Genomic DNA, 11,144 nt, shown 5'->3' on the forward strand with positions numbered 1-11,144 from the left:
CTCTTTAGAGTTCGAGTCATCTCTTCTGCACTAGTTGAGTTTTAGCTTTTATGGCGAGTGAAAAGTCCATAACATGTTCACCCTCTAATGAATCAAAAAACAACTAATAAATAATGTCACATTTTATTAAATATTGATTTTATCTACGAATGACGCGGCACACTTAAAATATGTGAGAATTTTACCGGATATTTAGAACTTATGTTAGACTATCAAGGTCACTTTAGTGTACCCGCCGAGCATATTATGAATCTGGTTTTAAATAATTGGAAAATAATTATTTATATTATGCAATTTTTTCAGCTAGTGAAATGTAGTTTAATCCTTTACTGTGTTCGAAGAGATTTATCAATTAAATTAATTTATTTTAAAAATTAAAATAAAAAATTATTAGATGGATTTGACCAACAATTTAATTTAAACCAGTGAAAACTAGCTCGAGACTAGTTTAAAAAATTTGATAATGTCTAAAAAATATACACATAACAGACAAAATATACAAAATGTAGTTTGTCTAATAGGTCAGTTGGATTGGGGAGATTGGGACCTCATGCTATTAGTCCATATAGATTTTCTTTCTTGGACACTCTGCTAATCGCTAAGGGCTGCCTGCCTTGACCATTCTCCTAGCTGCTTCCAATTGGCTCAAATAAAACATCAAATTGCAGCATTGATACTCAACACACAACTATAACTTTTCAAACAACTGATCTGAAATTTGCAGAAGTAGAAAACTTGATATTGAAATTGAAACTGACAGACAGCATAGAATTGAAGGACAGATTGAAAAATCCTTTATATTAATCGCTGATAAAAACCACAGTTACATTCATCAGAGTGTTCCTGATTTGTGTTTTCTTTTTTCTTAGTGTCTTTTAAGCTCCTCGTCCTCATCATCTTCATCATCATCATCATCATCATCATAATCATCAGAATCTTCAAGATCAATATCTTCATCCTCGAAGTCTCCATCATGATCCTCCTCATCATCATGATCGTCGTCGTCGTCGTCCTCATCACTGGGCACAGCTATTTTCTTCCCACGAGCCTCTGACTTACCCACTACTCCAAACCCAACAAACTTCAAATTGCCATGAGCAAAAGCAGCACCGATATTGCTGTTCTTATCAACATTGAGGTTCGGATGAAATTGAAACAATCTCGGATCGGCGATATTGTTCAACTTGGTTTTGATGTCGATAGCACCGGACGCACCGGAAACCGGCCCGCGGAGTAGAAGATGGAGCGGAAACGACTTGCCGTTTCTGAATAGCATCATTCTTGCTGCTGGGTTTGCCATTTTTGAGTGTATTTTTGGTATGTTGTGGAGGAGGCGGAGGATTGGGATTTTATGTATAAGGAAGGTTTAATTAGGGTTTAAGAGATAGCATAAGTGGTTCTAGAGACTTCCTAAAATAGTATTATCAGAAATTATTATTTTTCCCAAAGAATTAATGTTTAAATTGTAGTAATTAAAATAATAAATATCACAATTTAATTTATATATTTTTAGATAATTAATAATTATTTACTTTCTTTTTTTTTATAAATATCCTTTATTTGCATAAAATTCAAATACCTTATGCTTATACATATATTTATTAGTATCTTTGGTTTTAATATTTAATGAATTTTGCATTAAAAGTATCATAATAACGAGAATTCACATTTTATTTAAAAAAATAAATAAGAATTTACATTTGAATTGGAATCATTTAAATATTAAAATCTTAATAAAATTTAAAATAAAATTGTTCTTTTTTCTGATCCCGATTTATACAAAACTAAATCAACAACTTTGTATAAACAGTGGTTAAAAACATTAACATCTAAAATGATATATGAATTCCCTAAAAAAAAATCATATCTGAAAAGATAATTGTCGATAGTAATTATCAATAATATATTATTATATATGGATATTATATTAAATTATAAAAATAATTTTTTTAATGTGTAATAATATTTTAATTATAATTTTTTTTATTTTAATATATATTTATTTTTGACACGACATTTAAATTTATGTACAATTTTATCATCTTTCTAGTAATTTATTAATTAATAAGTCATATTTCTAATTTCTTTGATATTCCTAGTTAAATAATAACTTTAATTCTAGAAAATAGTATTTAAATTATATTTTTATTATATTTTAATTTTTTACTAAATAATATATTCTTAATTATACAATAATTTTTAATTTTAAAAATAATAAATTAATTACATTTAAAGTATTAATTTATAATATATTACAAATCAATTAATAGATAGTTTTAAAATAGTTTTTATATCATCGCATTCGTAAAATAATTTAAGACCAAAAAAATTAAAATATTAAAACATTTAAAATATTAAATTCGTTATTATTTTCTAAAGTATTAAAAATAATTAAAAATATTAAAATTCTATTAAATTTTATCCATAAACTCATTATATGTTATTATTCATAATTAAATAATTATAATAACCATATAATATACTAATAAATAATTAGTAGTAATATTAATAAGGGAACAATTTAAAAATATTTTAAAATTAATAAAAAATACTATTTTTATTGTGTAAATTCTTTTTCAAAAATACTATTTTTGTAACTTTTTTTAAAATTTATGTTGTGGTTATTTTTTCAGTTTTTTGATTGTTTATCAGTTAGTTTTTAATTATTTTTCGATTATTTTATGGAAAAATAAATAAATAAAATAAAAAATTAACTAAAACTATAAATTTGAGAAAAAGGTAAAACAAAAATCGTATATTTGATATTGTATCACAATAAAAATGAAAAGAATAAAAAATACCTAAATTTGATATAAAATAGTATTAGTATTTCTGATATTTTTTTCTATTAATAACCATCCTTACGAGTGAGCAAAACTGAAACCAAATCAAATTATCAAACCAAACTGACTAACCTAGTTTGGTTTGACTCAAAAATTACTAAAATTTTGTTCGATTCAATTTTTGTTCAAATAACTTTTGGATATAATCAAATCTACTGTAGTTTATATAATCATTAAAATATTATATTTATTTATTTATTTATAAAAATCAATATATTTAACATATATTTATTTATATATATGAAATATCTTTTATCATTATTGATGTTAATAGTGTTAAATTTAGACAAGCAAAGATGAAAAAATAGTTCATACTTTCTTTCATAATATTATGACAGTATATAATAGTTCTGCTATTGCTATTTTTGGTATATACAAGAGAGAATCACAGTTGCAATCCACCCACTAATGAAGGGATTCTCATCCCTTAATTTACTCTAATGACAACTCACGCTAACACTCCCCCTCAAGTTGGTATATATATGTCTATCATACCTAACTTGTCAAGTGAGTTGTGAAAGGTTTTTTTACATACAGCCTTTGTAAGAATGTCTGCCAATTGGTCTTCTGATTTTACAAACGGAAAACGAACTATCTTGGTTTCAAGATTTTGTTTGATGAAGTGTCGATCAACCTCTAGATGTTTTGTTCTGTCATGCTAGATTGGGTTGAGTGAAATGTCAATTGCTGCCTTATTGTCACAAAATAAGTTCATCTCACTATTAGGAGGAAAGCCAATCTCAGACATAAGTCTTTTGAGCCAAAGTAGTTCACATAACCTTTTAGCCATTCCTCGAAATTCTGCTTCTGATAGTGCAACAACTTTTTGTTTCTTACTTCTCCAAGTAACTAAGTTTCCTCCAACAAATGTAAAGTATCCCGAAGTAGACTTTCTGTCTGATATATTCCTGCCCAGTCAGCATCTGTAAAACCTTCAATATTCAAGTGACCATGTTTAGAGAATAATAATCCTTTTCCTAGAGATGATTTCAGATACCTCAGAATTTGAATTACTACATTCATATGGTCTTCAGTTGGACAATACATGAACTGACTAACCACGCTTATTGCATAGGCTATGTCAGGTCGTGTATATGACAAATATATTAGTTTGCCCACCAACCTTTGATACCTCCCTTTATTTGTTTGGACTTGGTTTGGATATTTTCTAAGTCGATGATTAGGAACAATTGGTACTTCAGTAGGCTTGCATTCTAATAACCCTTATCTGTAGTGTTAGAAATTTCTAAAGTGACTAAAGGAGTTAGAGAACTTACCTCTGTAATATTCTCAAGAGATGGGTTGATAGGTATTGAGATATGGGGGGAAGTTTCAAAAAGTCTCGATGAAGTCACTGACATCATGTCATTCTCCTCTGATGAAGGGGTTGCCGCTGATGAGTTTTTCGCTAGTGAGTTTCTACCCTTCCTTCTGCATGATCTTCAATATCAGTTACATGAGATGCATTTGGTTCATTAAAATCTAGCCACTCAAATCTCAGCCAATTCACGTCTTCATTTGGATTCTCCCCCTGAAGAGGAGAAGTGGATGTTCTAGCAGTGAAGAAAGATTCAGATTCAAGAAAGGAGACGTCCATTGTGACATAAGAGCGTCGACTGAAAGGATCGTAACATTGATATCCTTTTTGATGAAGACCATAGCCAAGGAAAACACATCTAACGGCCTGAGGATCAATTTTCATCCTTTGATCTTTCTGTATATGGACATAAGCCACACACCTAAACACACGCGGCTGTATCATCAAAGTTAAAGGTAAAATATCAAAGGTGGATAATGTTTGAACGGGAGTCTGCATCTCAAGTACTCTTGGTGGCATTCTGTTAATGACATAGACTGCTGTCATGACAGCATCTGCTCAATACTGACTGGGCATATTTGCCCCAATAAGGAGAGCTCTGACGGTCTCAAGAATATGACGGTTCTTTCGTTCAGCAACTTCATTTTGATGGGGAGTCTGAGGGCATGATGTCTCATGTAGCATTACATGAGAGCAAAAGAAATTGTTAAATTTAGCATTAATATATTCGCCACCATTGTCCGATCGCAGACTCCGGGGTCTGGTAGAATATTGAGTGCAAATCATTGTATAAAATGACTGAAAAGTATCAAAGACCTCATCTTTATGTTTTAACAGATATACCATGTCATTCTTGTGCAATCATCAACAAATATCACAAACCATCTATGGCCATGCATCATGGGTTTTGGGGAAGGTCCCCACACGTCAGTATGAATCAGTGTAAATGGCTGTGCACTCCTTTTAAAACTCACAGGATAATATGCCCGATGGCTTTTAGCAAGAATACATGTTTCACACTTTAATTCAGAAGTGGATATGTCTGAAAATAAATATGGAATTACATGCTTCAAGTAACCAAATGAAGGATGACCTAACTGGCGGTGCCACAACCAGATCTCTTCTTCTTTAGATTGATGTGAAGCTTGACAGACATAACCCATCTTGATGTCTTCCAAGTAGTAAAGTCCCCCTTTCTCAATACCACGCCCAATGATCTCTTTGGTGAGAATATCTTAAAGTAAGAAACAATCGGGATAAATAATTGCTATACAATGCATATCTTTTGTAATTTGATTTACAGATAGTAATTTATGGGAAAGAGAAGGAACAAGAAGGGTATTTGATAAATGTAACTTGGGTGATAGCACAGCAGTGCCAACTCCTGTTACTGGATAAACTCTCCCATTAGCATTTGAAATAATGCTTGTTCTTTGAGACATTGATTGCTGAGATAGATCATTTTCGTCGTAGGTCATATGATCATAGGCTCTTGAGTCAAGGATCCATTGATCAGAAGCCTTCTTTGACTTGGTACTGGTACCAAGTATAATTGTACTTGTATTGACATTATGTGCTTCAGCTGGGATCAAAGATAGTGTTATATCACTAGTAGTAACTGATGCTCGTCCCACAGAGTTAGCCCATTGGCCTGTAGTTATCATCCTATCTTTGCTTACACTAACAGCTTCTTCTCCATCACGTTTCTTCTTTGCCTGCAACTCATACCACCATTCAGGGTAGCCATGAATTTTGAAACATGTCTCCCAAGTGTGTTTAGATCCTCCACAATGAGTACATTTTTGTCCATCTGTATTCTTCTTAAGATTTGACTTTCCCTTTTGAGCAGATGTTGAAGTTCCAATTTTCAAGCTTTTTGATGCCAACACAGCACCTTGTGTCTCATCAGCTTTGGTCCCTATCATCACTGCTTGACATGTTGATTCTCTTCGAACATGACCATATGCATGTTCCACAGTTGGAAATGGTTGCATGTGCTATATATCTTTCCTGATACCATCTAATTTGTCATCCAGACCATCCAGAAAGGTATATACCCATTCCTCTTGTACCAAATTGTTGAAGCTTTGTATATCTACCTGGCATTGCATTGGATTCGGTCTTCGAAAATCAAGCTCTTTCCATAATCCTTGCAGATTATTGTAGTATTTTTCCAGTGATCCACCTGCTTGTCTTAGTCATGAAACTTTGCGTCGCAAGTCATATACCTGAGAGGTATCACTTCCATCAAAATAGGTTATTACTATAGCATCCTAAATCAATTTTGCAGTTGGAAATTTGATGAAGTTTCCAATTAGAGATGATTCCATGGAGTTGATCAACTAGCTTTTCACAATTGCATCATCTATGCGCCATTTGCGGAAGCTTGGATCAGTTGATAAGGGTTGAGGTAAATCGCCATTAATATGCCCCAACTTGTCTTTGCCAGATATGTACATCTCCACCACTTGAGACCAAAGAGCGTAATTGGATCCATCCAATTTTATCCCAATTGGGGCAGTATTGATGTCAGATGTGTGATTTGAAACTGAAGTTCTGGATAGCACTTTAGCCATTTTTGCAGTGAGTTCTGAGAGAATAGATGATGATGACATATCAGGGGAGTCGCCTGAATGTGAATCCTGATCATCCATGATAAGAAATAGATAAAAAAGGATTAAAGAATTACAAGAGCAATGAAAGAATAACCATGCTCTGATACCATGTTAAATTTAGACAAGCAAAGATGAAAAAATAGTTCATACTTTCTTTCATAATATTATGGCAGTATATAACAGTTCTGCTATTGCTATTTTTGGTATATACAAGAGAGAATCACAGTTGCAATCCACCCACTAATGAAGGGATTCTCATCCCTTAATTTACTCTAATGACAGCTCACGCTAACAAATAGATATTATGTACATTTATTTATTTAATTAAATATAAGTATTTATAGTCTAGATCACAAAACAATTAAAAATTTAAAATTTTCAATCTATTTATTAAACCAAACCAAACCAAATCAAATTATTTCGGTTCAATTATATTTTATATTTTAATTTGGCTCGGTTTATAAAATTAAATATATTTAATAATTTGATTTTTTATTAAAATCGAACCGAACCCACTGTCCCTTTGACTTTTAATCCTTATACCTTTTCCTTTTACAAGTCAAAAGAATGATTGAAATTGGGAGAAATGGGCTCGAAATTATGGCCCATAGAGTAGGCCCATTTATCAAAACCATGCCAAGGGGTGAGATGACACAAGCAGCATAATTCTTATAACATGACCTCATTCAGATAGGTATGTCATTCAGTTTAGGTATGTACGTGTCAGACGCTGATGCAATATGCATCAGACGCTGACGCGATGTCATTGACATATTTTTTTAAAAATATTTTATATTTATTAAATTTATACTAAATTTTTATTGATTTATGTTCATTAAATATGTACTGAATATTTATTGCTTAAACATTAAATATTTATTTTTTTATTAATCTAATTTTATTAAAAAAATATGTACATTATATATATATATATACTCGAAAAAAATATATAAAAATAATAAATATATATATTATTTCTCTTTCCTCCCCTCTTCCCCCTCTCACCTGCTCGCCGAACAGGCTGCCGCTGCCGCCAGCAGTGCCTATCCCCTCACGCCATCGCACCATCTTCCTTTCTCCTTTCCTCCTGCTGCCGACGCTGCACGGAGGAGAAACCATCCCTCCCCGCCTAATCGAGTTGCTGCCATCCACCTTTCGGTTGTTCGACGCTGAATTTGGGTCCTTCACCACCGAAAACACCTGAAGCAAGCCTCCCCCGCCGTTTTCCATCGCAGGCAGCCTCGGAGGAGCTTCGTCGGAGTAGTGCATTTCCGATCCCAATCCGATGCCTTTCGGTGAGTTTCCGGCCGAAACTCTTATGTATTCGGATTCCCTGCAACTCGAGCTTCGCGTAGGCGCTTCCGGATTCGAATTCCGACACTGTTCGCAGGACTGGCTTCCGGACCACGGTATTTTTTGGACGCACAAAATTTTTAAATTTCGTCTCAGTATAATTATTGGACCTCAAAATCATGTTAAAATTTTAGAAAAATATTGTTGCTATTAATTATCAATTATAGATAATTTAAATTTAATTAGATCTAGTTAATTGTGATATGTGGTATGTTGCAGAGTCGGAAAAAATAATGTAGTTTTGGTGGTCCGACTACCGTTGGTCGATTTCAGAATATTTAAAGTGTTTCTAGCAGGTTCTGGACCCGTTATACGGGGGTAAATGTTCATAATTTAGAGGAGATTTTGCCGAATTTTCGACAGAACTCTCGAGTCTAAAATATTTTTAGGCAGTCTAATCTAGAGGTCTAGGCTTAGGAAAATTTAAGAATGTCTTTTAACTTGGTGTTTTCGAGAATAGATAATCCGTCCATCCCGCCAGCTCCACCCGAGGCGTAGGAGCGGACTGCGGAGCGCGACAGAACGGTGAGTTAAAATCATATAATCACTGTACCATTGATATGTCTAAATTTAATGCGACGTTTAATGATTAATATTTGATATGGTTATTATTATCGTTATTATAAGTAATTTTATTTAATTGATAATTATCACAAATAGTATTAGTATTATTATTAGTAAATTTATTTCATTATTTCAAATATTTTAATTAATGAAATTTTAATACTAGTATTATTATCACTACTTATAATTGCATGTCTGTTAATCCTGAGATTTCTAAATTTTTAATTCTCAGTATGTTATTGATTAATTTATATTGGCCTGTGATTATTCTATTTATGATTTTTATAAATGTTGTGATTGTGACATTGGGATGAGGCAATAATAGAACATGCTACCTGATGGGTTACATCAGGACCCCGTGCGCACCGCTAATAATCAGAGGCAGGCAACAAAGGTTAATTTTGGATTTTTCCTGGTCGAGTATAACTCTCTGGGCTATGAAAGCTGGACTCCTGGTCGAGCAATGCTCTATGGGCACCGGTTTAATTGGGAATCAAGTGTCCGGGTTGGATGTAAGGATCCTGGTTGAGCTTCGCTCTCTGGGCGCCAGACCTATTAAAATAAGAGAGCTGAAAGGCTACTAGTATTTGGGGTTAGGGTTCTGCTGAACCACTCGTCTTATAAGTCTTTAAATGTACTTTCTTTCTAAATTATGGCATGACTCATACTTTAATACAAAATGACATGATATACTGATTTAGTGAATATTTATTGAGGAGACTGTAATAGTTACAGGGTTATATGATTTTAACTCACTCTCGAGGCTGACAGTCTCAAAATTTTTTTTTTTAGGTGACAGTGAGAGTTCTTCGAACGTCTTGTATTTTGACAGCTCGACTTCCTCCTCCATCGGGCCTATTGTAATGAATTTACACTACTGTATTTTGAATAATTTAAGAACTCTAGATTTTCCACAGTAGTATTTTGATATGTTATATTTAACCTGGTCTATAACCAAACGTGACATGTTACCAATGACCTGTTAGAGATTTGTGTAAGGCATGCCAAACCGGATTAATATTATATGTTTATATGCACTTTATTGAATATCGTTTAGTAAGGCTTACTACGGGACTTTGTGGCCTTAAGCCTACCCATTCCCTAGTGCCGGTCATAGGCCCATAGATTGAGTCGTGACAATATAAGTACATTTGAATAAATTAATTAATGACGAATATTCGTTAGCAAACTAATAAATATTATGTCTATGAATGATGAATGCTTATGTCAATCACAAAAATATTTCAATATGCATCATAAAAACAATGAAAACTTTTATAAAGAATCAATATTTCATTTGAAAATATTAATGAATATTATATAAAGAGACAATAAATATTTTAGTACCAAATAATAAACATTAATATTAATACTGATGAATAATAAAAGAAACAAAATGAATATAAAAATTAACCTTAATGAATATTAAGTTCATAGATAATGAATATTTAAATACAAAAAAATTTAATTATATCTAAGATATCACATCTAATAAACATTATATATATAGACAATGAACATTTTAGTACATGTAAATGAATAAAAATTATTAATATATACCTCGTCTAATAAAAACTCTTTGACATGTGTTACCATACGTTGACACATAAAATCTTTATTTTGACACGTATACTTCTCACTGATATACAGAATTCAAATTTATTTATAATTTTATAATTTTTTATATTAATTTAGTAATGAATTTTTATATTATTATATACTAATAAAATCTTAAAATATAAAAAATCAACAAAGATATTAAATAATATTTAATTTATTATTATTTTGAAAAATATTATGCATAATTATAAAATATTAAAAATATTACTTAATTTTATATATAAATTTAATTTATATTATTATTATGATCAAAATAATTGTAATGATGCGTCACAGTGTAAATGACTAGTTTTTGTAATATATAATTTTTAATATAATATTTAATTTTTATAAATTCATTTTATCATAATTTAAAAAAATTAAAGAAACGGAGACTAATTAAGAAAAAGATTAAAAGAGTGGAGAGAAAAGTCTCACAAATAGCTTATAATTTAAAATATAAATATTAAAGGAGCGAAGCAAAATTTTCATACACGTAATTTAAGAAAAAAAATTAAAGGAGTACTTATAGTTTAAAATAGCGGTTTACAATTTAAAATAATGTCGTGTGGACCCTAAGACCATGTAGCTACATAGTTTAAAGTCCATCTTATAATTTGCACATTTAATTAAAAGATTATGTATATACTCTATTAAAATAATGATATATGTATATAAAATTATTTTATATTTTAGTATTAAAAATTAATATACAAATTATTTAAAATTAATAAATAAATATTAATTATTTACTAATTTTATGTATAAATAAAGATATATATCTAAATTTATAAGTTTTTATAAGACATTAAAAAGGTGACTGCGGCATAATGGCAAGCAAATTAGGCTAAA

This window comes from Ricinus communis, chromosome 9 (genome assembly GCF_019578655.1).
Source record: "Ricinus communis isolate WT05 ecotype wild-type chromosome 9, ASM1957865v1, whole genome shotgun sequence".
NCBI classification, from domain to species: Eukaryota; Viridiplantae; Streptophyta; class Magnoliopsida; order Malpighiales; family Euphorbiaceae; genus Ricinus; species Ricinus communis.